Source organism: Stenella coeruleoalba (assembly GCF_951394435.1).
Source record: "Stenella coeruleoalba genome assembly, chromosome: 7".
NCBI lineage: Eukaryota > Metazoa > Chordata > Mammalia > Artiodactyla > Delphinidae > Stenella > Stenella coeruleoalba.
Genome location: NC_137153.1, coordinates 104,736,671 through 104,762,887, shown reverse-complemented (window position 1 = coordinate 104,762,887; position 26,217 = coordinate 104,736,671). Strand labels below are relative to the sequence as shown.

The window sequence follows — 26,217 nt, the reverse complement described above, 5'->3', positions numbered from 1 at the left end:
CCACATCTCCAGCTCTTCCTTCAGTGAAGACAGTGGATGTTTGCAGGCACATCCATTTGTGGAGATTGCAGGGATAAGACCTACATAATCCACATGCTATTTATACCTCCCCATCCTCTTCTTCAAGGACCAAACATAGTAACAACCTAATACGCCTTTGGGGGAAAATAAATATTTTCACGGGCTTGATACAGCTGTCTTTAAAAAAAATATTTAATTATAAAAATTCATAGATAAACAGATAAAAGATTGACGTCCATAACGTACAAAGAACAAGAAAAATTAATAAAAATAAGTCAATTAAAATGGGCAAAGGTTGCGAATAGCTAATTCACAAAAGAGAAAATCTTAACAGCCAATAACGGCCTAAAATTTAGGGAAATATACTCTACCTCACCAGTAATAAGGGAAAAGTAAAACAAAAACAGAAACAAACATCTATAACATCAAAACAGAACACTTTACGTTCATCAGCTCATCAAAAATCAAAACGTCTGACATATTCTTTTGATAATTCAATAGAGTCTAATCATCCTGAGTCCTATGTATTTTAGTCACTTAAAAAAAAAACCTCGGAATCTTTTGTGGTAAAAGAGGTCAGGGGGCACTATGATTTTGTTTACATAAAGTTTTTCATTTACTTGCAAAGTCTTGCCCTTTACTTTGTAAATTATTCACTCCACAGCCAGCTCTGAGCACAGTCAAATTAAAAACTTTGCTGATCCCATGTTTGCTTACCAAAGGTTTCTTCCTTCCCCACCCTCAACCTCATCGATCACTCTGGATATCTGTAGGTTAGGAAAACCTAACCGGGGTGTTACCAGTTGCTATGGACTCTGAGGTTTGCCTATTCCATGCATTGAGACAAAAATGAAACTTTTCATTAATAATAATGGATTTTGTTCACATCACTTCAATTTTCCATGTTTTAAGGTACTTTTTAAAAGGACCACTTTCCCTGCATTAAGAGACACTGGGCTCGGTGACCTCTTAGATTTCTTGCAACTTTATGAGCCTATGACTCCATAACTTTCCAAATGCTCTTTTATTATTTTAAACATAGTATTTAATGAGAAGTTAGAGGACTTGGGGGGAGGATTGGCAGAGAGGGAGATAAGGGTGGAGAAGGTCAAGTGGTCCCAGTTGTGTGCTGGAATCCTGTAAAAGCAGCCTTGGGTCCCAGATGAAACCTATAGAGGGTTTAAATAGTAGCATGTGCTCTGCCAGAACACATATCTCAGTCTCCACATCAGGCCTGCAGCCTTGGGAGGTGGGGCCGTTGTCAAAACCCTAGATGCACATGTAGACGTTCTTCCAGAGTCCCCTGGGAATCTGTGCTACAGGATCAACCATCCTGTCCCAACATGGGACATCCCCTCAAAGTCCTGTCTCCCCAGTGTTAGAATGGGTACCACCTGCACAGCCATGCCGTGATACCGTTCCCTGCTGCTTAGAAGAGGCTGCTGGGACACACATTTTGCTCCGTGCACATCTGGGGGTTGTGTCAGAGCCTTGGGAGGAAAGATCAAGCTCTTTGAAAACGGGATTATATTTGTGTCTGTTTCCCCAGCTTCCCAGAGAGTGGGGTAGGATGGAAACGGGGAGAGGGAGGACATGGCCAAAGCCAGAATTACTGGATGGGAGTCAGAAGAATTCCTTATTTCAGTGAAAAAAATGGGAATAACAAAAGGCTCATCACAATTCCTGGTACATAGTAATAGCTCAATAAATAGTAGTTGTTTAAAAATACCAAGTGGGGGCTTCCCTGGTGACACAGTGGTTGAGAGTCCGCCTGCCGGTGCAGGGGACACAGGTTCATGCCCTGGTCCGGGAAGATCCCACATGCCGTGGAGCGGCTGGGCCCGTGGGCCATGGCCACTGAGCCTGCGCGTCCGGAGCCTGTGCTCCGCAGCGGGAGAGGCCGCAACAGTGAGAGGCCCGCGTACCGAGGGAAAAAAAAAAAAAAAAAAAAACCAAGTGGTAGGTAACTCCATGAGGGCACGGCTGTACCTTACACATTATCCTTCCCACTGTTACAGGCACTTAATAACTATTTATTGAACAGCTAAATGAATAAACAAAAGAGTATGAATTCTGGACTTCTCTCTACCAATTAAGTCAACGTGAGACTTGGAGAAAGTTAACTTTCTCTTCCTGGGACTCAGCTTCCTCCTCTGTATACTAAAGGAGGACATTATTGATCTCATGGCTCCAGACCACAGTCCCATCAAAATGCTCCCTGCCACACTAGTCCAAACAATTCAGTCCTGATTTCTTAGTCTCACTGACTTCTACATGTCCCTCTGTTATATTTTCCATTTTATTTCTCACTAGCCTCCTACAAGGCCAATCGATCTAATCACAACCTTCTAAATTTCCTATGCATTTCTTGCCCCTAGATCTTTGGCTCGCAGTATTTACCCTAAGGGCTTTCTTCTCTTTTCTTCACACAGCTGACTCTTTCTCATTATTCAAGTTCAGCATCAATCACTTTCTTCAGGGAATACCATTCACCACCCTCTCCCATCCTGCATACCTAGGGTGGGATAGAGACCCCTCTATATTGTGCTGGCAAAGATCCTGGAGCTCACCCCTACTTTGGCATGGTCCACTTTAATTGTGATTCTCTTTTTGTGTATTTCTTCCTTTTGAGACCAGTGACTATTTTATCCTCCTCTGTGTCCCCAAAGACTTCCCAGTGCCTTTATCATAACAGATGCTCAATAAAGTTTTCCTGAACTGAATTGTTATCTTCTACATGCCACTGGGAAGAAATTTCCAGTCATTATTTTAGAATGAGTTCACATGAATCTCCACAAGAATGAGTTATTTTTACAAAGTCTTGGAAGACAGTTATAAAATATAAAAGACTTCACACATTGTCCAGATAAAGAAACACATAGGGAATGTTTCAAAGTCTGGATGTTAAAAATAATCTATCATTCCATGGTAAGCCGAAATGATATTACAAAGAAATGTCAATGCATTAAAGTGGAAAGTCAATTATACTTGACATAAATGTGTCTTAAACACAAGCTCTGCCACTTAATTTAGGTCCCTGACTTCTCTTGGAGGCAGTACTATCCAGTAGAAATAATACTGATTTCGGCATGATGCAAATCTGGTTTCACTTCCTACATGCATCTTCGTGTAACTCTGTGAACACGTGAAATGTATTTATATTCTTTAAGCTCAGTTATCTCATCTATATCATGGCCTAATTAAATGTAACACATGGGGTGTTCTAATATTTTATGAAATCCTGTACAGAATTTAGCATAGTATACCTCATATGAAATTCATTTTGCTCCCCCCCCATTTTTTAAATTGATTTATTTGTTTGTTTGCTTATTTATTTTTGGCTGCACTGAGTCTTCGTTGCTGCATGCAGACTTTCTCTAGTTGCGGCAAGCATGGGCTACTCCTTGTTGTGGTGCTCAGGCTTCTCATTGCGGTGGCTTCTGTTGTTGCGGTGCACAGGCTCTAGGTGCGTGGGCTTCAGTAGTTGTGGCACGTGGGCTCAGTAGTTGTGGCTTGCGGGCTCTAGAGCACAGGCTCAGTAGTTGTGGTTCACGGGCTTAGTTGCTCCGCAGCATGCGGGATTCCCCCCGGACCAGGGCTCAAACCCGGGTCCCCTGCACTGGCAGGTGGATTCTTAACCACTGCGCCACCAGAGAAGTCACCCGCTCTACCACCCGCCCCCCATTTATAAAATGAAGATCTTGGGGCAGAATGCATCTACGGCTTTAGCCATGTCTATGAAGATGGTATGCCCAATTACTGGCAATAGATGACATTCAATATACACCTGTTAATGAAAATGGTGGCACTGGTGGTGGTTGCAGAGGAGGAGGAGGGAGAGAACAATTAAATTGTTATAGAAAGATGAAAAAATGTAAGGATTTTTTTAAGGAACATAAAATGTGATATCCATGTTGCTGAGACAAAGCAAGTGCTATCACTGGGAAATATTTCTTAGTGTTTACAGCCCAGAGCAGCCCTAGTGGAGTTTGTCCGTACCAAAAGATACCATAAGAGGAAGCGGGATGAGGTTGCTTTCATCATGATTTACAAAGGTGGGTCAACATCTCTTAGGATGAAGTGCTCTATACTTCTGAATTTCTTGGAATTCCAAGGTGGTCATGGCTTTTCTTTCTGTGACCCAAGGCAGCATAATTGCAAGGGTCTCAACTAGATTTCCTGATTTAGGTTCAAAAGTCTGATTTTTTAAAAATAGCTCATGAAAGTTAAAAAGAGCCAAGACTTGACTTCAGGGAATTGTCCTTTAAAAAGTATTATTTCTGGGCTTCCCTGGTGGCGCAGTGGTTGAGAGTCCGCCTGCCAATGCAGGGGACGCGGGTTCGTGCCCCGGTCCGGGAAGATCCCACATGCCGCGGAGCAGCTGGGCCCGTGAGCCATGGCCGCTGAGCCTGCACATCCGCAGCCTGTGCTCCGCAACGGGAGAGGCCGCAACAGTGAGAGGCCCGCGTACCGCAAAAAAAAAAAAAAAAAAAGTATTATTTCTTTAGAAAGTGCCACATGTCTTGGTTTTCTCCATGTCATCACTGGCATGACCATTTTTGAAGGCTTAGTAATAAAACTCCTTTTAAACTTTAGTCTCAGTGATGAGGCTCCTTTAGGAGAGAACAGAAGGCTCCTTATTTAATTCTTAAACTGAAGAGCATGGGGAAGAAGTTTTGCTTGATATATGCTACAGAATCAGCTAATGGTGCAGCAAAAACTAGCCTTCAGAGGCAGTCAAGTCTGCTTGTGCACTGGTTTTTAGAATTGGGGAATATGTATGTCAACAATTTAGGACTTTGCTTTGCCTTGACTATTTGGTTTAATAATTTCATCAGCCATTTTCTTTGTCTGTTTGATCTCTTCTAATTCATTTTGTGTTTCTTTCACATGTTATGACATTAAAAACCAACATGTCAAAATGGACTATAGATGCCTTAGGCACAAATTTTTCTTTTTCAGTTTTTTTTCTTGTTTCTGATTATGTAAGGAACAAAGGCTTAATGGAGAAAATGTGAAAAATAAAGGGAAATTTAAGATAAATATAAAACATCCATATATCACCAACCACAAGCATGTGTACACACATGTACACACCCACCCCTGCTACACACCCACAATATTATAAGTATATGGGTCTATTTCTTCCTAGTTTTTATCCTGTGTTTTTTCCCTCTTTGCATACTGCTTGTATAATTTTATATTCAGATTTGTCTGCTTGCATTGTATTGGGGTTTTTTTCTAACCTCAGATGACGCATATAATTGAGTCAATATTACTCTTTATTTCATGGTAATTATCATTGATTCTTTCAAGGCTTCATACTTGTTTTATTTTACTTTATATTTTATGTTCCATTCATTTCCTCTCCTTCCTCCTATTCCCTTTCTTCCCCAAGGCATGCAGACTATTGTATTTGATGTTTCCTTAGATATAGAGTCAATCTTGAAAAATATTTTGTGTATACATTTTTCATTTACATAAATAAAATTATGAATTTCCTGTTTATTTTATTTTATTGTATTTCTTAATTTATTCAATAAATACTATGTTTTCAATAGCTAAAATCATTCCTCTAAGGGCATCTAATTTATTTCTTCTGACTGTAACTACTCCATCATGAGTACCCTCTCCTTTTTAATTTATCCAGTCTGCTGGTCTCTACTTGCCCACAACCACAGATATTTTATGAATAAGTTTGTCGTGTATGTGCCTTGACTGACCTGTGTATTGAGTAGCACTTTTGACCTCTTACATGTTAATTTTTGAGACTGTTCCCTGTGAAAAAATTCATATTCTTACTTGGATATAGGTTCTGCATATATCTTTTAGTTTACACATACTAAGTATATTTTTAATAACTTAAAAATATTTTTTCTTATTTTAAAAATCTACTTGATCTATTAGAGGAATATGTTAAAATCTCAGTCTACAAAGTATTCCCACATTTATTTCTCCATATAGTTCTGCTAGTGCTACTTTATTAATTTTGAGTCAATCTTAGGTGCACTTATGTTTAAAAATATTGTACCTGTTTGAAATGTTCTTTTAAGTAGCCTTTTCTTGAACTCTTATGTCCACTTTTATCTCAAATTATATTTATCTGTTATAAAACTGCTATCTCATCCTCCTGTGGTACCCATCTTCCTCATATGCATGTTTCTGTACCTTTGTGCACACTCTTTATATCCCTTTGTTTAAAAATTTTCCCTGAAAGATAACCAATTGGTGGATCTTGGCATAAGAAATATAATCAGAAAATCTCTGGATTTTAAGCAGTGAATTTAAACCACATACATTTAATCTATCATCATTATATTGATACACTGCCACTTACTTTTGCAACTTTATTTTGTACTTTTTATTTGCCATGTTTTCTTCTCCTTTCCATTTCCCCTTTCAAACTGTCCAATGCTGGATTTTGAAAGTTTTTTTTTTCCTTGTGGTTTTGAAAGTTACACATTTTGCTGTTTTTGAAAGTTACACATTCTATTGAAATTTTTCAGATAGTTAGAAGCAGTTTATTAAAATTTGTAATTATTTTGTTTTCATTTTCTCGTTCATTCTTAAGAATTTCAATGTGCGTATCTTCCTTTGATCAAGACAAACACTTTTAGCCCATTCTCTTCTTCCTTGAGCTTGCCCTCTCCCTCACCAAATCATATTGAGTTTTAGTCTGAATTCCTATATATTTCCCTTTTTCTTCTATTTTTATATGTGAGAGATTTTTCACTAGAACTTTTTCTAAGGTAATTAATATTGTTCCCCAGTTATTCCTCAGATAAGTAATTATCTACTTGTTGTAATACTGCCTATAAAAGTGTCTTCCAAAAAAAAAGAAGTGTCCTCACAAAAAAGTGTCCTCAAAGATAGTATTTTTGCATTAAAATTCTGATCCTTCGTATGCCTAAGATTAAGTGTATTTTATTTCTGCATTTGAATTCGATATACAGATGCTTTTTTTAAAAAACACTTTGAAAATATTTCTCCACTCTCCTCTTGAATCTAGTAATACACACAGAATGTTGATTTCAACCTGATTTCCTATTCCCTTGTAAGTCATGTATTTTTATTCTAGAATTGGATAAAATTCTCTCTTCTTCTGAAGTTTTTATTTGTATTGTACTATAATTAGTTATTTCTTTGTTTCTCCTTTGTATTGATTTCTTTACCCACCTTATTTAGTACTCAGAATTTTCTATTTGAAACACTTCTTTAAAAAGTTGGATTTTTTTTCACAGAACTAGAACAAATAACCCTAAAATTTATATGGGACCACAGAAGACCCAGAGTTGCCAAAGCAATCCTGAGGAAAAAGAACAAAGCATGAGGCATAACGCTCCCAGACTTCCGACAATACTGTTAAGCTACAGTAATCAAAACAGCACGGTATTGGCACAAAAACAAACATGGATCAATGGAACAATATAGAAAGCCCAGAAATAAACCCACACACCTACAGTCAATTAATCTTCGACAAAAGAGGCAAGAACATACAACGCGGAGAAAAAAACACCTCTTCAGCAAGTGGTGTTGGGAAAGCTGGACAGCTGCGTGTAAATCACTGAAGTTAGAAAACACCCTCATACCATACACAAAAATAAACTCAAGATGGCTTAAAAGACTTAACTCTAAGACTTGACACCATAAAACTCCTAGAAGAGAACATAGGCAGGCCACTCTTTGATATAAATCACAGCAATATTTTTTTGGATCCAGCTCCTACCATAATGGAAATAAAAATAAACAATGTAACTTAATTAAACTTATAAGCTTCTGCATATTAAAGGAAACCATAAACAAAATGAAAAGACAACCTACAGAATGGGAGAAAATATTTGCAAATGATGTGACCATAAAGGGATTAATTTCCAAAATATACAAACAGCTCATACAGCTCAATATCAAAAACACAAACCACCCAAGCAAAAAATGGGTAGAAGACCTAAATAGAAATTTCTCCAAAGAAGGCATACAGATGGCCAACAGGCACATGAAAAGATGCTCAACATCACTAATTATTAGAGACATGAAAATCAAAACAATAATGAGGTATCACCTCACACCGGTCAGAATGGCCATCATCAACTCTACAAATAATAAATGCTGGAGACAGTGTGGAGAAAAGGGAACTCTCCTACACTGTTAGTGAGAATATAAATTGGTGCAGCCAATGTGGAAAACTGTATGAAGGTTCCTTAAAAAACTAAAGATAGAACTACCATATGATCCAGCAATCATACTACTGGGCATATATCTGGAAAAACTCTAACTGAAAAAGATACATGCACCCCAATGTTCATAGAAGCTCTATTTACAATAGCCAACACACACACACACACACACACACACACACACGCGCGCACACACACACACACGCACACACACACACAGGAATATTACTCAGCCATAAAAAAGAATGAAATAGGGCTTCACTGGTAGCATAGAGGTTAGGAATCCACCTGCCAATGCAGGGGACACGGGTTCAAGCCCTGGTCCAGGAAGATCCTACATGCCGCAGAGCACCTCAGCCCGAGCACCACAACTACTGAGCCTATGCTCTACAGCCTGCGAGCCACAACTACAGAGCCCACATGCCACAACTACTGAAGCCCGTATGCCTAGAACACGTGCTCCACAACAAGAGAAGCCACTGCAATGAGTAGCCTGTGCACCGCAACCAAGAGTAGCCCCCGCTCGCCATAACTAGAGAAGCCTGCGCGCGGCAACAAAGACCCAACGCAGCCAGAAATAAATAAATAAATGTTTTTTTAATGAAATAATGCCAATTTCTATGAACCTAGAAATTATCATACTAAGTGAGGTAAGACAAAGATAAATATCATATGATATCGCTTGTATGTGGGATCTAAAAAATGATACAAATGAACTTATTTACAAAACAGAAACATACTCATACACATAGAAAACAAACTCATGGCTACAAAAGGGGAAAGGTGGGGGAGAAATAAATTAGGTGTTTGGAATTAGCAGATATACACTACTGTATATAAAATAAACAGCAAGGTTCTACTGTATAGCACAAGGAACTATATTCAGTATCTTGCTATAGACTATAATGGAAAAGAATCTGAATCACTTTGCTGCACACCAGAAACTAATACAACATTGTAAACAAACTGTACTTCGATAGAAAAAAAAACGGGAGACATTCTCAATTGTTATTTCTTCAAATATGACATCCTCTCCATTTTCCTTCCTTCCTGGTACTCCTATTATGTGAAGATTAATACTCCTTTTTTTTCCTTCACATTTCTTCACTTAAAATAATATTTTTTCTCTTTTATCATTTCCTATGCCTTCTAGGAATTGTCTTTGATCTGATTTTCCATGAACTACTTTACTCTTCACTGCAGCCATTCTGTCATTCACTCATTATGAGAATTCTATTTCAATTATTTTATTCTGCCCACCTGATATCTCAGTTTTTAAAAAGAATTTATTTTCTTGCTTTTGTTCCTAATAGACTTTCTTTTTACTCTGGGTATGGTATTTTACGCTCATGTCTATATTTCCAAGCAGCTCCAAGCCTCATGAAGGTAGAGGCCATGTCTTATTCACCCACTTCTATATCTCAGTGCCTGATAAACACAAGAAATTCAAACAATATATCCTAAATTAGCTAAATTTCTGACTGAAAGATAAATTGTATTCATTATGTAGCTTTTCAAATGTTTTGATGAATCTTTAGCATTTTCAAATCACATTTATTAATTAGTGGCAGTGTTCTAAAATTTATTCTACTAAAATTTTATCTGTTGATGAGTCTGTTGTACCTAGAATAGTGCCTGACATATAGTAGTGGCTCAAAAGATATTTTCTCAGTGATATATGAATGAACAAAAAATAATTCCATGAAATTGTTCCATGGTATACTAGGCTGAATGGTGGCCCTGAAAAGGATATGCCTACTTCCTCACCCCTGGAACCTGTGAATGTTACCTTATAAGGTTAAAAAAAAAAAAAATGAATTCTAACTTATATCACAAAAGATGTAACTAAGTTAAGAACTGGGGAAGGAGGAGCTTGTCCTGGATTATCTTGGTGGGCCCTAAATCCAGTGACAAATATACGAGCGAGTCAGAGGGACATTCAACAGACACACACGCAGGAGGTGGCAACGGGACCAGGAAAAGCAGGATTGGAGTGATGCAGCCACACACCAAGGAATACAAACAGCCACCAGAAGCTGGAAGAATCTGGTAAAGAACAGATTCTCCCCTACAGGTTCCATAGGAAAGCTGGCTCTGCCGATACACTGATTTGGGGCTTTTAGATACCAGAATTGTGTGAGAATCATTTTCTATCGTTATAAGCCACTAAGCCTGTGGCGATGTGCTGCAGCCACAGGACGCTAACAAGCATGCTGAAACGTTCGGGGAGTCCTTTACACAATGGTCCCTCTCCGCATCAGTGTGAAATTTATAATACACGTTAACATACTTAAATATCTCTAAAGTCCTCTGAGTTTAAGTCAATGATTCCAAAACTTTTAAAAACCTGCAGTGCTTTCCTTCCCTCTTTCCTTATAACATTTACAGCCTGTGTGACGATGGTTTTGCAGAATTCACTCTGAAGAATACTGAATTAAATATTCTCTGCCCTAAGAATAGGTCAAAAATAGTTGCGAAGAAATGACATATTTTTTCTTATTCTTAAAACAACTGGTACACTGTTAGTGATAATCATTATTGTGGAATTCATGTTTTCAACAGCAAAATGGACTTTGTAAGGTAACATACATAAATTGGGACAAAATGAATTAATAATCTGAAAATTTTAGGTGAATTCCATTACTGCTACCTGAAATTTCACAAACATTAATAACATTCTCTATAGCATATAGGTCTGTACATTTCTTATACACTGCTCCAACCAACAAATACTTTTATTACTGCCATTTACCTAAAGACATCAGACTGTTACTCCAAAAAGCAGCTAACTGAAGAGTGCACTTAATCTACATATCCATTACAGTTCACAATAAATTAAGTAGGGATAAGTACTTAAGTAAGGACAAAAACTTCTCATCCCTATTCATTGCATTTTGGGAAGAAGGCATATTTTAAAGCCAGAAATGTAAAGGATGAAATGCAGCAGAGTGCTGTCAAGCATCTCTTAAATCAAAACAACCGCTTATTCATTCATTTAATATTTTTTGGACAAATCTTTGTTGAGATGCCCTTCTATACGACAGGCATTGTGCAAGGGCCTGGCTTCATAAACAAATAGTGGAAAATAATCTAAGAAAACATTGTCTACTTAATACCAAACATTAATGTTTGGGAAAACTGAGGTTTAGACATACAGAGAAACTTGCCAACAGTCACACAGTGAGTTAACAGAGTAACAGGCTTGAATTGTAATAATATCAATTTATTAATCCTACTGACATAACGCAGATATAATCAGTTTATGTTAAGGCTAAGAACAGATCTAAATGCTACCCTTGGTTTTTACCCAGTCATTTAAAATGTATTGATGCTTTTTTATTGTCCAGTAAATGGCTTATCTTGGTGAACGTCTATGTACACATGAAAAGAATGTGTTTTCTGCTGTTGTTGGGTGGAGTGCTCTGTAAACGCCAATTAGAATGATTGTTAATAGTGTTGTTTGAGTCAAAATCTCCGCATGGATTTGTATGTTTCTCTCTTCATTCCTATCAGTTGATCCCGTGCATATTAAAACTGTTATTTCGAGAATGCACATTTAGGATTGTTAAGTCTTCTAGGTGAACTGACTTGACTGCCTTTATTATTATGAAGTGCCCCTCTTTATCTTTAGAAATTTCCATTTTTCTACAGTCTATTTTGACCGATATTAGCATAGCCACCCCAGTTTTCTTTTAGTAAATGTTTGCTTTGTATATATTTTTATACTTTAACTTTTATAAATTTTACTTATACTTTTATGTTTTATACTTTCAGTTTTTAGCCTATATATATTTTTAAACTTAAAGTGGGTTACTTGTTAAATAAACTCACAGGACTGGTAGTCAGCAATTGGTTGGATCTTACTTGTTCTAATATGATGATCTCCAATTTTTTATTGCAGTGTTTTTATCTGTAGATCATTCATGTTTAATGTAACTATTGATATGTTTCGGTTTAAGTCTACCATGTTGGAATGTGTCTGATTTGTTCTTCACTCCTTTTTTTTTTTTTTCCTTTTCTGCCTTATCTTGGAGTAAATGAGTACTTTTTAGGATTACTTTTTGTCTCCAGTACTGGCTACATCATATCACTCATTTTATTTTCTCTAGTCCTCGCTCTAAGGTTTACTGTATGCCTCTACCTTATTACAGTCACCATCAAATAGTTATTATACCAAGGCACAGTCTCTAGTATCCTTTTCCCTTCTTTACCTGGCTAATTCCTAGCTTCCCTTAAAAACTCAGTTCAGGTATCACTTACTCCTTTCTCCTAAATATAGTCATTTCTCCTCCTCTGTTTACCCAAATCTTCTTGTACTTGTACTCATAATTCTAGTTCCTTTGTTTACTGGACATAACCTTGGGTAAATACTCAATCTCTGCATAGTTGGTTCCTTTCACATCTTTAAAACAAGAACACACCCACCTTTTGGGGTCATTACATGTATTGAGGTCAATACAAGATATTCCACTTTAAATGTGTTAGCTATTATTATTATTATCCTATGTTGTTATAGACTCTGTTGCATGTATTGTAATTCTATTTACTGCTCTGTTTTCTACTTGATCTGGACTGCAGTTCTGTGACTTAATTTTGTTGTATCCTAGTACCAAAATGGGATGGGGTTCAGTAAATCTCACTTCGTAACTCAAGGAAAAGGTCTTCATTAGGAATCAAGAGATCCAGCCTTGTAACTGACCTGCCATGGGACCTTAGTCAAATCACTTCCCTTTCTAGGAATGTTTGGATTGGAAGATGGTTAAGGTCCCTTCTAATTATATGACACTATTAAATACATCAAACTATACAGGATGAGATGCTTTGGTGATTTCATATTTTTTTCAAAGCATTTATTCCAACTCCAGGGTCTGATGTCACCCAAGTACAGGCTTTCAGAAGTTTCCTGGTAAATCTGGGAACCCCACATGCTGAGTGGAGTGAACGTTACTTAAGCTAATAACTCTTAACAGTCTCAGTCCTAACTACTTACCAGTTCAAAACTTGGAAGTACCTTGTTCCTGCTGTTTCAGCAAAACCTGAGAGGACTGTTTATGATACAGGGTTTCAAAGTCACAGATAGAGAAACTGTCATCTGTATTTTTTACATGTAAAAGTGACCACAAATTGAGCTGACAGAATGAATAAAGCTCCACTTCTCAGTTATTTTGTGTCCCATCTCCAGCAACCTGACTTTGTTTGTTTGTTTAATTAAGAACTTCCCTGAACTAAAACTGTTGAGACATTGACAACTGCCGGCAGAAGGAGTATTTTCCAGTGACAGTGGAGCAAAAGATGCAGTTGCCCCTTGTGGAAAATTCCAAGAACTTGTGCCTGATATTTTGAATCAAGCAGACCTGACCAAGTTCTGCATGACTGAGATCTGTCACTCAGTGGTTGGGAAATTCATGATCATCTCTATGCCTCGGTTACCAGGTCTGTAAAGTGGAGATAATATCTACCTTGTATGATTGCTGGAAGAATTAAATAAAATATATTCAAAAGCTCTCGTCCAATTGTAAATTCCCGACAAACATAAATCACAGTTAACTGAGAGCGTCAAACTTCGATTTGCATATTTAGCATCTTTACAAACCACACAATTCCAGTTTTTACTCACGGGATATAGATTATATTGAAATAATGTAAATTTTGTTTAAACATTTTAGAGCTGACAGGGCTTTGGGAACATTTTTGTGAATGGAAATTTTCACTGTCCTGGAATGAAGACAAGCAGAGGGAATTAGGTTTATTCTAATTTTTTGCTCCACTGTGTTTTCTAGAACTTGAGGTGGGGAGGAGAGCTGTGTTGATTAAACACACACACACACACACACACACAATTCCATCCTTCAATTTTATACAGTTGTCCTATTTCTCCTAAACATGAAGGGAAGAAAATCAAAGAAAGCTCTATGCCTTGGTTGTAAAGCAGAGACAGTCATCTCAATCCCATGTGGTGGTTGTGAGGAATAAATGAGCTGGGTTCATGGGACTAGAGCTCTGTCAACAATCACATTATGCACAACAGTGCATATGCTGTGGAGGCAGATATAGGGCGTGAAGACTCATCAAGGCTCGGAGGTAAAAACCCCGAGTTCACATCAGCCTCTGCTTCTCTGCCTGATCCTTCCTGCATGATCCAGGACCCACCTCTTACAGTCTCACAGTCTCAGTCCCTGTGGCTATAAACTGTGATATTCCCCCTTGCCTTGCAGGGAGTCATGAGGAGGAAGCAAAAAGATGAATATAACCTTGCTCTGCAACTGGCAGGATGTCCTGTAAACGTACGGTAAAGAGTGGGCTCTATGCTAATTACAAGAAAAGCAGAAGGCCCCCTGAAATTAGTTGGGGAATTATTCTCCCCTTTACTGAAGCCTTGAAGAGCCAACGGCAGGGCTCTGCCACCAAAGACACAGAGGCGGAGCCCATCACTAAGCAGCGGTTTTCACATCCTGTCTCCAGAGCACAGCGTTTCTCAGCCTGACGATCTCACAAGTGCAATCAGCCACGAAGAAGAAATAAGCATTGCTGCAAAGATGAGTTCCTCTGCAAGAAGAATCCAGCACTGTTGGTCCATCCTAGACTGAGGGCAAGCGCCATTCCCTCCCTGAGTCTCAGCCGTGTCAATTCACACAAAAGAAAGGGATAAATGAAACAAAATTTCTGCTCTGAGTCCTCAGCCATCCCTGACTTAAAAAGAGGAAAGGAGGCAAACAAAAGGAAGGATGTAACTAGCCTCTCCGCTGGGAATGCAGCGCTCTTTAATATTCATATGGGTGACATTCATTGGCAATAAATGCAGACACTCATTTTAATGAAATATTAGGAACAGAATAAGAACACCCAGAAACTTGACAATACAAATGATGTGCTAAGAACTCTGTGTCTGTTATATGGGCTATTTTCTGTCCCATCCACAGAAAATGACTTTAAACCTCTTGCCTTTTGTTTCTGTTTTCTGTGTTTATAGACACATGATACCTTTGTTTTGTACAATGAGCTCTTCAAAGACACAGCCCAGGTCTTCTTGACCTCCTTATTGCCCTGCTTAGCACAGGAAAGGCTACGAAGAACTTGCATGGGGGCTGCTATGGGGGGCCATACAGTTCTGGCCGCCACTCTTCAGAAAGGACACTGGGACACTGGAGTTAGATGGATTTGTGCCTGAAAACCATGTCATGTGAGCAACTAGTGAAAGAATGGAAAAGGCTCTAAACTAGGAGAAAGGAAGGTGGGGTAGGGATGACAGGCAGCATGAGAACTGGTCAGCAAAACTCCTTGTGGCTGGAGAGACCTAACCTAGAGGACAGGCAGAGGAAGGAAGGATTCTGCACCCATACCTTGTAAATGGACAACTGAATTTAGCACCATCTCCGAGCTTGGTGGGTTTTCATACTATGGGATTTTTACATTTTGGATCAGAAAATCTGATCCGCTGTTGAACATCACTCTAAGAAATGCGGGGTCCCAAGTGAGGTCCTCTGGCTTATATGAGCATTAAAATATACAACAGCAACGAAGCTTCATCTGGGCACGGGATATGTTTTTTTTCACTTTTCCTCCTGAGAATCACTGAATTTTCCTCTGATGGAAGATAATTTTTCTAAAACAGCATGATGGCATTTCTTTCTCCCTCAAGTCCCAACCTCAGAGCTTTCCAAAGAATACACATTCCAGATCCAGTCGTCAGGGACCCCTCATTGGACAGCCAATGTTTTGGTACAAAGGAACCCAAACAGAAGCAATAGGGGAGAAGTTGCAATTGCTAACAAGTCTCATGAGGGGAGGGTGTTAGATATCTAGAACTATAGGATGTTAGGCTTTGAGTGCATTTTAGACACAGGGATCTGAGACCTAAAGAAAAATGACTTTCCCAAGGTGCCTCAGAGAGTGAGGGGATGAGGGGGCATTCCCCATGTAATATAACAGTAGTGATGTCACAAGTCCCATCCAGGGGAATGGGCTCTGCCACTGGACTTCAGAAGCCACTTGGCTTCTCCAAGAATCAGAAACAAAGCTGGACCCTGAATTCTGGGGAGGAACCAAAGACGGGGGAAGGAGGAAGGAACTTCAAACATCCCTGTTCAAACCCCACAGTTTCCCTAAGTCAGTGAGTGAGGTAACAGTAAATCCATGAAAGCTGAGCATCTACTCAGCACCAAGCTAACGGCCGGGCTCCCAGCAGAGGCACAGCCCAGCCTCCGGACCTGGTAGGGTCTCAATAACCACGTGTTAACTGAATAAATGGGAGATCAAGAGAAAAGTAATTTTTGCCCATTAACTCCAGAAATCTAGTCTGAAGATGAAAAAACTATAAAGAGGAAGGAACCTAACATGTATTAGGAATCATAAATCAATACTCTATATACTGATTCCAGGATCTTGTATGTGGCAAGTAAAGTAGGTACAAAATCCCTGCCCTTGAGGCATTTACATTCTAATTTCTTTTACCCACTTGAATCAAGGAAATTATTCTTTAGAAAATCACATTGATATATTTCATACTTTGCTAAATTGAAGGGATATATTTCATTATCTGGGTACCTAACAATGGGTCATGCATTTTCCTGCCTGATTAGCACTTGAGAGACTTACATTCTACACTGTAACTCCCCAGGCAGGTTACACCTTGTCTCTGAGCCTCAGTGTGACCATCTGTAGAATGAGCAGATGGGGATATACGTCCTCTTAATTCCCAGGTGTGGAGTGACAGAGCCTCACCTGGGAGCGCGAAGGAGGTTTGCGGTATTTCACTTTAATCTGCAATGCCACCTTGTGGTTATCAACAAGGACGGCACTAGGGACAGGCAAGAGGCTGTGTGTCAGAAGATGACCAAGGGCAGGGAGCGCTTACCCTTCCCTCCCCGTGAGACTGGATCCAATGAATGGGATACAGGAGTTTTCTTTCAAGTCCAAGTCCCAGAGCCCTTGGAAGCCTCGTCCAGCTTAGAAATACTAAGAGTGTCTTCTCATTACAGTTTGGGGCTGCCTAGAGGCTTGGAAAACATGTCTGCCCCCATCACTCCACACTTACATGTCCTTCCTTATGTCTGCAGGACAATGACAGATGGAATGAGGCCGGGGCAAGACACTGGAGACAAAGACGGAAAGGAGATGAGCCAGTTTTCCAGGCCAAACTCCTCTCACTCAGGCTATGGGGAAAGTATGTCATTGTTGTTTTCAGGGTCCAGGAGGTCTGAACATTTTCAAGCTTCTGATTCCATTTATTTCTTCTTATAACCACTTTTTTTTTTCTCATGGATACATTATAAAATGGAATTGTTATATCCCAGGAAGGCCACATACCAAGTCCCTGGCCTCAGTCACATACCAGTCAACCCTAAATCTGTGATACCCTAGTTCCAAACACCATACTGCAGATTAGAATGTACTACATGTGAAACTCTCAGTCGAGTGAACTCAAGTACATCTGCATGTGGACAGCAAAGAGACTAGGCTTGGAGGAGGAGAGAGAGCCAGTTTGAAACTATCTGGTCCCTAAAAAAAACAAGATCTCTGAACGTTCATACTTCAGGATGGGAAGTGATATTGCACAACAAAACAACAACGATGATAACAAAAAAACAGTGAAGGAATCCTCACTCTGTGCTTGGCACCGAGCTAAGCGTTTAACATGCATTCTTTTACTTAATCCCCATATTACCATTATGAGGTAACTAGTTTTATTATTCTAATTTTTATAGTGGAAAAAAAAAAACAAGGTTTAGTAAGGAGAAAGTAACTTACAGTCTCCCAGCTTGGAAGTGGTGTCACCAAGATTTCAACCGCTGTCTCTTCTAACTCCAGCTCTTAAGCTCTGACAATACCCAGAAGAGCGTGAGGCAGGGAATACAAAGACTCCTGCTCTGGTTCTCACTCTATCACCTTGAGAGCTGGGACAATTACTCAACATCTCCAGCCTCCGGTTTCCTTAGATCTAGAAAAGAGATGACGCAACAGTAACAGATTAAAGGCAAGACTCTGGATCAGATCATGCTATCAAGTTCTTCCTAAAATCTAGCATCCAACGTGATACATTGGTGGGGATTGAGTAAACCAGCACCCTATGAGGGAATTCAGGTTACCAATTTGTTCTGTTTGTTCTGAAATCTGTTAAATATTTGAATTCGAAAAATTGACCCTCCATTTCATCCTGGCTCCCATCTCCCTGTACTGTCTTGTGCCAGGTCAGTTGCCTACCTGAACTTGGTGGACACGTGAGCCTGTGACGCCTGGTTTACGCCAAATTCAAGGTTTCATATGTTGGTCATCAGAGGGCAGGCCATCGTAGAGGATAACCTCACTGCCAAGCTGCCTCTAGTACTGTTTATTATTATTATTATTAATTATTATTAAGGGCATGTCTCAAACTCTGTTTTCTGCTCTGGGTAGCTTATGAGCAACTCAGGCTGAGTTTACAGTACTGCAGAAAATATTCTGACCTAGATTTCAGAAGACCTGAAATCTACTCGAAATTGTGTGATTCTGGACAAACCTAGGAATCTCCGTGAGCTTCAACTTCCCCATTCATGGGAGGTGTAGAGTAAATCTTGCAATTTTCTCTGTCCCTGAAAAACTGATCCTTTCATTCTGATTGGTTAGGCACTAGCTGTCTACTCTCACTCTACATTTGGGTTGTATTTTTTAAATACCTAGGTCCCACATTTAGGCATTTAATTGACTGATGCATCTGTATTTTTTTTAAAGCTCCCCAGTAGATTCTGATGTGTAGCCAAGATTGAGAACCACAGCACTAAAGGGTGCATTTTCAAACAGTTTACCTTTCTCATACAGGACATAGAAAGGTTACAAATAAAACTGCCCAAAGTTAAAAAAAATTAAGTGATACGTTCAAAATCAAACCTAGGGCTGTCTAACTCCAAACCAAGGTTCTTTTCCATTATACCCACCATGGTATAGTACTTAAAGCACCCAATTTTTCCTTCGAACAAACACTTAAAATACTTTTAAAAATACTCAACTGTATAAACAATTTGTAGCTTGTAAAAATAGTTATGCTGTGGCTTTTCTTATTTTTCTAGCTCCCAGCAGAAATATAGATGATATTCTCTCAGTCAGTCTTTCTAATCCCTTAGGTTTCAGGACTTTATATCCATTTGCTAGACAGTCCTCAAAGTAAAGAGAGAGGCTACAACTAGGTGGATAGAGTGAAGGAAAGGCCTGCTGACTTCCAACAGTTAGCTGATTCTTACACACACACTGAAAACACAAGAGCACCTTTTAGATTTTCTAATCAATTAAAAAGTCCAGATTATCACCATCCAAGGAAAGAGGAATGGCTAAGAAGTCAGCTTCTGCCAACATCTGCAGCTCTCAGCCACTCTATTCCCAGCTCTGGGCTCCAAATCCATCCGTCAAGTCACACCAGCCCATTTGCAAGTGCTACCTGGCTTCACAAGAACACTTTTCTTCATCACATTTACTAAGTAATAGAAAATGAGTTATAGTCATTAGAGAATATAAAAATTATTTTCACTCAGGTGTCCAAATGAGCCTCTTTGGCTAGAACATGAAAAAGGAACCCTGGCTGACTTCTCTGTGTACCCGACCACTGTGCCAGAAGCTAGGGCGTGCTGGGCAGTCCTTTCTAGAAGATTAGCTCAGCACTTAAGATAATTAAGCTTTACTCCTTAAGATTTCTTTGTTGAGCGTCAAATATATGTCTTGCCCTGTTCGAGAGAACGGTGTGACTTTGGACCAGGTACCTAATGTGTGTGCCTCTTTTTCCTCATCTTTGAGATGGGTATAATAATGTCTATCTCACAATGACGTGAGTGACAAATATTAAAGCTTTGTCAAATGTAAAACAACTTTTGCAAAGTATCTTTCACTTATTATACCTTTTCTGTCCCTAGAACTGTATTTTAGATGGAGTCATTTTTATGCAATGGACAATTGTGTATCTGATGCAATTCAAAGTTCCTAACTCACAAGGGGGCCTTAAATTTCCCCCTTGCCATTATGATCGATGTTTTGTTCTATATGGCCCTGATATAGGCATTAAACTTCTATTTTTTGATCTAATCCGTCAGAATCTTGGGCTCCTTTCTTCATCTCCTCATGTTAATTCTCAGTGCAACATTAATGAACCTTAGAGATATAAACCTTTCCAAGGAAGTGGTTTGTATTCACATGGAATTACAGATCTTAGACTTGGGTGACGCTTCAGAGTAACCTGGTCTAATTTTCCACCTACTCTGGAAGAAACTTGGATTATTTAGCTGGAGAGATAGTCCATTGGAACTATTTGCATATACTTCAAATTTTGATGTAGAAGAGACATCACACCCATTGTCTGCGATGAATGGATTAAAGACTAAGTGACAGACTGTAATCATTAGAACTCTGACATGTTGGCATGGGCTGTTTGGGAATTCATTGGGTCCTCTGTCTCTGCAAATACTTAAGTGAAAGTTATATTATTAAATTATGTTGGGCATGTTATATGCTGGGCTGAATTGATTCAGTTGTAACTCACAGCTTTCAATATACATATCTTTGATTTTTCCTTCCAGATACACTTTCTGCTCTTCTCCACCCTTATGTGTACCCCGAGTGTCTTCTCTCTCTGGGACTCCTTTCCTTGTCTTCTAGCTTTAGGGTAGATTCATCCAGATTAGAGGGAGAAAGAAGCATGAAATCAGGGAATTGATTCCTCCCTGCTTACAGGCATGGGCTGGCTGTGTTCTCTGGATGACAGCCACAGCTCCTTTCTGACAGCCTTGCCCCTCTGTGTGGGCGTCTGAGTCTCAAGGACACCCGAAGTACTCTGTCCTCCCACCCCTTCAGTCTAGGTGTCATGCAGGCACCCTGCTGGCACTAGACCCAGAGGGCTGCACTAAAGCTTGGGATTTCCCTATACCCCATCCTCACCTCTGTCAAAAGTTTTTTTTTATCATATTCTCCTCAAATTACCCATCCTTCTTTCTACCGGGACTCTGATAAAGTACAATAAAAATAAAAGGGGAGAACATAGAATCTAAGACATAAGAAGACCTCAAAAGTTTTCCCTTTTCCTTTTAGCATTTTCTCTAAGCCCCATAGGTTACAAGTGAGACCCAGAGAAGAAAAGTGACACAGGAAATCCACGGCAGGGCCAGGATTAAGAATTTGTATTTCCTGACCTGAGATCAGATACGTCAAACCTCTCCCCCATGCCTCTCTGAATACTAAAGAAGAATCTGTTGAAAAGTAATCCATTTCTAACCTGGTAAATGCTATGTAGGCCGGGTCATCAAGGTTAACACCCTCTGTGATAAATCATGTTGATGGCATGCGCCCTTCACATGACGTGATGAGAACAGCACTTCATCTCTGAGGTCTTCCTCTCCAAAGACCCAAACCCCAGTTTAACCATGAGAAAAATATGAGACAAATCCACATTGATGGACATTCTACAAAAGGCCTGACTAGTACGCCTCAAAACTGTCAAGGTCATCGAAAGCAAGGGAAGTCTGAGAAATTGTCACAGGACAGTCATCTAAAGAGACTTGCCAACTAAATGTGATGTGGTATCCTGAATGGAATTCTCAAACAGGAAAAGGATATTAAGGAAAACTGATGAACTCTACATATAGGGTGGCATTTAATTAATAATAATGTACCAATATTAGTTTCTTATTTGTGACAAATGAATCCTAGTACCAGAAGATGTTAATAACAGGAGAAAATGGGCAAATGACATGCAGGAGCTGTCTGTACCATCTTTGAAATTTTTATGTAAATCTAAAACTATTCTTTAAAAAAGTAAGTTACCACTGTTCTCTGAAATAGGACCTTGATGTCAAGTGCCTGAACACCTCCCCTCCCCATAAAAGACTATGCAGGAAAAAAGTCAATTCAAGGTTTAAGTAGGAAAAAATATTTTAGAGTACAAATTCTGAAAAAAATTCTATTTCAGAAGATATTATGAGACACAAAAGAATATAAAAACTCTTTCTAAAGCACAGATCTTCACAAACCATGGATCTAAAATAATGTCACAATTCGTTTTCACTGTTTGGTACTAGTATTATTTTTTTGTAAACTGAAGATAGAGAATTGGGGGGATGGCAGAGAAATAAAACATCTCCAAACCCAGATAACATATATGTCTGTACCTCAGCCTACGAAGGTCAAATATATTTTTATCCATATTTTGAATTCTCAGAATTTGGGGTTTGTATTCTTTAAGCCAAAACCTATCAACGCTAACCTTCTGGTGCTTGAAAGGAAAGACAAAAAAATTTTAATGTATATTTTTAAAAGAAAATATCAAATATCCTACAGAAAAATCACATTTTGTGAATTAAATCTAGGGATTCAGTTTTCCTTAAATTGCACCTGGGATTTAAAAAATCCAGGGAGAGTGTTTGGCCAAATGCATTTGGGATTATATAGAATCTGAAATGAAACCAACCCCAAATTCTTCAAGATGTAGATACACTTCTGAAACTAGTCTGAATTTCCTTATTTGCCTCTGGCATGAGAAGGTCTAAGAATCCTACAGTTCACCTGCTTGTCTGAGCAAGGAGCGGGGTTTCTATAAATCCAAAAGCATGGAAGAATGTTGGGAGGAGAAAAGACAAAGGATGGAGGGAGGAACTGTGAAGGAGAGGAGCAAAGAGGAGAGGAGAGAGACACAATAAAACTCTAATGCCTGGCTTGGCAATATGTTATTCAGGTATTTGATGAGTCCCTGATATGCCTCTAGGGTTCTGATAAAGGCTAGAGGCATGTTAAGGAGGGTGGCTATATAATCTATCTCTAAAGGAGGAGGCTTTTGAGAGTGAAAGAGAAAGCTACTCATAATTGCACTATGACAAAGATGTAAACCAAAACCTTCTGGAGAAAAGCAAGACATACAGACCCTCTAGGTGTAAGAAACAATATATTAGTATTTCTCAAAATGTGAAATAAAAGAGTGCCATTAAGTTTCAAAACACCACTTGGTCGTACTCATCACAGCACTAGCCTAGTGGTTAGCAGAAAACCTTCTTCTTTTCCCTTTGATGAAATGCTTTTGACAGCTCATCCACGTTCCTCACGTAAACTTTGATGGTTTGTGCCATAATGTGTACGTCTCATATATGGTGCAGCATCTGGGCAAGCCACTTGCCTTGATGAGCTTCAGTTTCCTCTTCTATAAAATGGAACAATAAATGTCTCCTTCTCAGGGTGGCTCTGAGGACCAGTAGTAGTGTCTGTAAAGTTTTCGGCATATTAGGAGGCATGTCATAATTGAGAGTTCCCAAGGTTTTTGACAAAGTTGCCACCAAAATCAGTCTGTTCTTTTCATTCATTGATTCATTCATTCCTTCACTTATCCATTCATTCAATGAATATTTACTGGATACATTCTGTGTTTCAGGGACTACGGTAGAAAATGGTGACAAAATGGTGAGTGGCACCATCACAGTTCGCCTGCTGGAGCTCATGCTGTAGACTTGCAAGTTAGTCACTCACTTCATAGGGCTATGAAAGAAAATTAGAGAGCTATGGGACTTTGTGTCAGAGGAGCCTGCCTTAGGCTATGAGAGAACTCTTCCTGGAGGTAAAGAAGACTAAACTAAGATCTGGAAGATAAGAAGGACTTATCTGGGTGAAGTGGGTACAAGGAGAGAGGGATTTCCCTGTCTATAGAACCACTTGGACAAAAGCATGGTAAGAGAGCTTTGTGTCCTCCACCACATTCAATCCTCTGCCTCTCTGAACCAGCTAACTGGTTATCCAGCAAATCTACCTTAGTAAAAGAGGATTAAGTCACAAAACTGTAGAATTCTAGAAATGAGAAATTCTGTGTTTCAGAAAGGGTATTATACTAAATGGCTATTTAAGTTCCTTGTAATCTTGGAAGGAATTAAAAGACAAAAATGCAGTAGGTGAGAAAATTACATGATGGCCATGACGTTTTGAGGATTTCAGTCTAACAGTAAAGATGTTACTTCTGAGATGAAGGTAAGGGAGCGACTGCAGGTAGAGAGAATGACTTGGAAGCCACTGTGATACTGTGAGCATGAAAAGACAAAGGTTTCATCTAGTTCTATGACATTGGAAAGGAGAAGGGAACCACAATTAAAAATATCAAATATGGGAGGCTTCCCTGGTGGCGCAGTGGTTGAGAATCTGCCTGCTAATGCAGGGGACACGGGTTCGAGTCCTGGTCTGGGAGGATCCCACATGCCACAGAGCAACTAGGCCCGTGAGCCACAACTACTGAGCCTGCATGTGCGGAGCCTGTGCTCCGCAACAAGAGAGTCCGCGACAGTGAGAGGCCCGCGCACCGCGATGAAGAGTGGTCCCCGCTCGCCACAACTAGAGAAAGCCCTCGCACAGAAACGAAGACCCAACACAGCCAAAAAAATAAATTAATTAATTAAAAAAAAATCAAATATGAAGACAATACCATGCTATATACTGTCTAATAACCTTGAGTAGTAACTCTTTATCCTCACTGTAAAATGGAGATATTACTTATCTTGTATTTTTTTAAACATTTAACAAGATAACACAACATAATATGATTTAAAATAACCCCTGGCACATAGAAGTTACCTAAACATACTAGCAATTGCAATTTAATATTTTACATAGGACTTTACAGTTTTCAATATATTTACTCCATATAATGCAGTCCTTAATCGTCACTACCAAAACAGTATTAGGCCATTTTACAGGTAATGAGACCCAGGTAATCAATAACTTACTTGTGCAGCCTTTAAATGTTATGACTAAGACCTATACGGTAGCCCCCCCTTATCCTCAGGAGCTTTATTTCAAGACCCCAGTGGATGCCTGAAACCATGAACAGTATCCTGTATATACTGTTATTACTGTTATATTACTGTTATCCTGTATATACTGTTATTTCCTATACACAAAACAAAGTTTAATTTATGAATTAGGAACAGAAATTAACAACCAGAACTAATAAAGACATAAAACAATTATAACGATATACTATGATAAAAGTTGTGTGAAGGTGGTCTCTCTCTCTCTCTCTCAAAATGTCTTACTGTGTTATATTAGTACTGACCCTGATGATGATGATGATGATGATGATGATGATGATGATGATGGTGGTGGTGATGGTGACGGTGATGGTGATGATGATGTGAGATGCCACATAATGTAAGAGTTCACCTGTCCTTTCACGTCTCAGGCTCTGGTGCCTCCTTTGCAGTTTTATGAATGAAGGTTCTGATTTCATCACAGCTGAAGACTTGGTTTGGATGGTATCCTCTCTCCTTAATTAACTTCAACATGGTGGCAGCAGCTTCTTCCTAGACACACATAGCTTCTCCAGTAATTTTTTAGGTTTCCAGTCTAAACCTATTTCTGAATCTATGTAACCATCCTTAAACGTCTGGTGCCACTTGTTTCAGGCACAACATGTTGCTGTCAATTGGGACTTGTTTTCCGTTTATGTTTTCCATCCACAAAATTGCACTCCTTTCCCATCTTAACTAAGCACTTATCATGCATTGTGGCCATAACTTTTGTAGTTTGAGGTATGACAGCCAAACTATCACAAATTTATTTTTCCTTCTTCACACTTTCATTGATAGAAGATTCATTCTTACCGTAGGTCTTAGCAACCTCAGCATACGATTTTTTTCTTTCCTTATTAAGTCGAGAATTTTAATCCTTTCACTTAATGAAAGCACTTTACAACCTGTCTTTGGCATATTCAAATTGCCAGCATCATTACTCACGTGCTTCAGGGCCATTATTAAATGAAATAAGTGTTACTTGAGCACAAGCACTGCGCTACCTCACAGTTGATCTGATAACCTAGATGGCTACTAAGTGACTAATGGACAGGATACTCTGGATAAAGGGATACTCCGGATGGAGCAGGATGGCCCGATATTTCACCACACTACTCAGAACGGTGCAAAATTTAAAACTTATGAATTGTTTATTTCTGGAATTTTTCATGTAATGTTGTCAAATCACGGTTGATCATGGGTAACTGAAACCTCAGAAAGCAAAACCTCAGATAAGGGAGGACTACTGCAAT

General features: G+C 39.1%; 1 protein-coding gene across 3 annotated transcripts in view; it reads right to left on the bottom strand.

Annotated features, from left to right (window-relative positions):
- Positions 1–26,217, bottom strand: part of PAPPA (pappalysin 1) — a gene marked incomplete at its 5' end in the record, with an annotated part of 543,378 nt that overhangs the window by 476,533 nt on the left and 40,628 nt on the right. For 2 of the 3 annotated variants that reach the window (XM_079927208.1, XM_079927210.1), the window contains one exon: positions 17,943–18,132. Of the gene's footprint in view, positions 1–17,942; positions 18,133–25,230; positions 25,428–26,217 lie in introns of those variants that run through there. The other variant, XM_079927209.1, reaches the window with a different exon arrangement.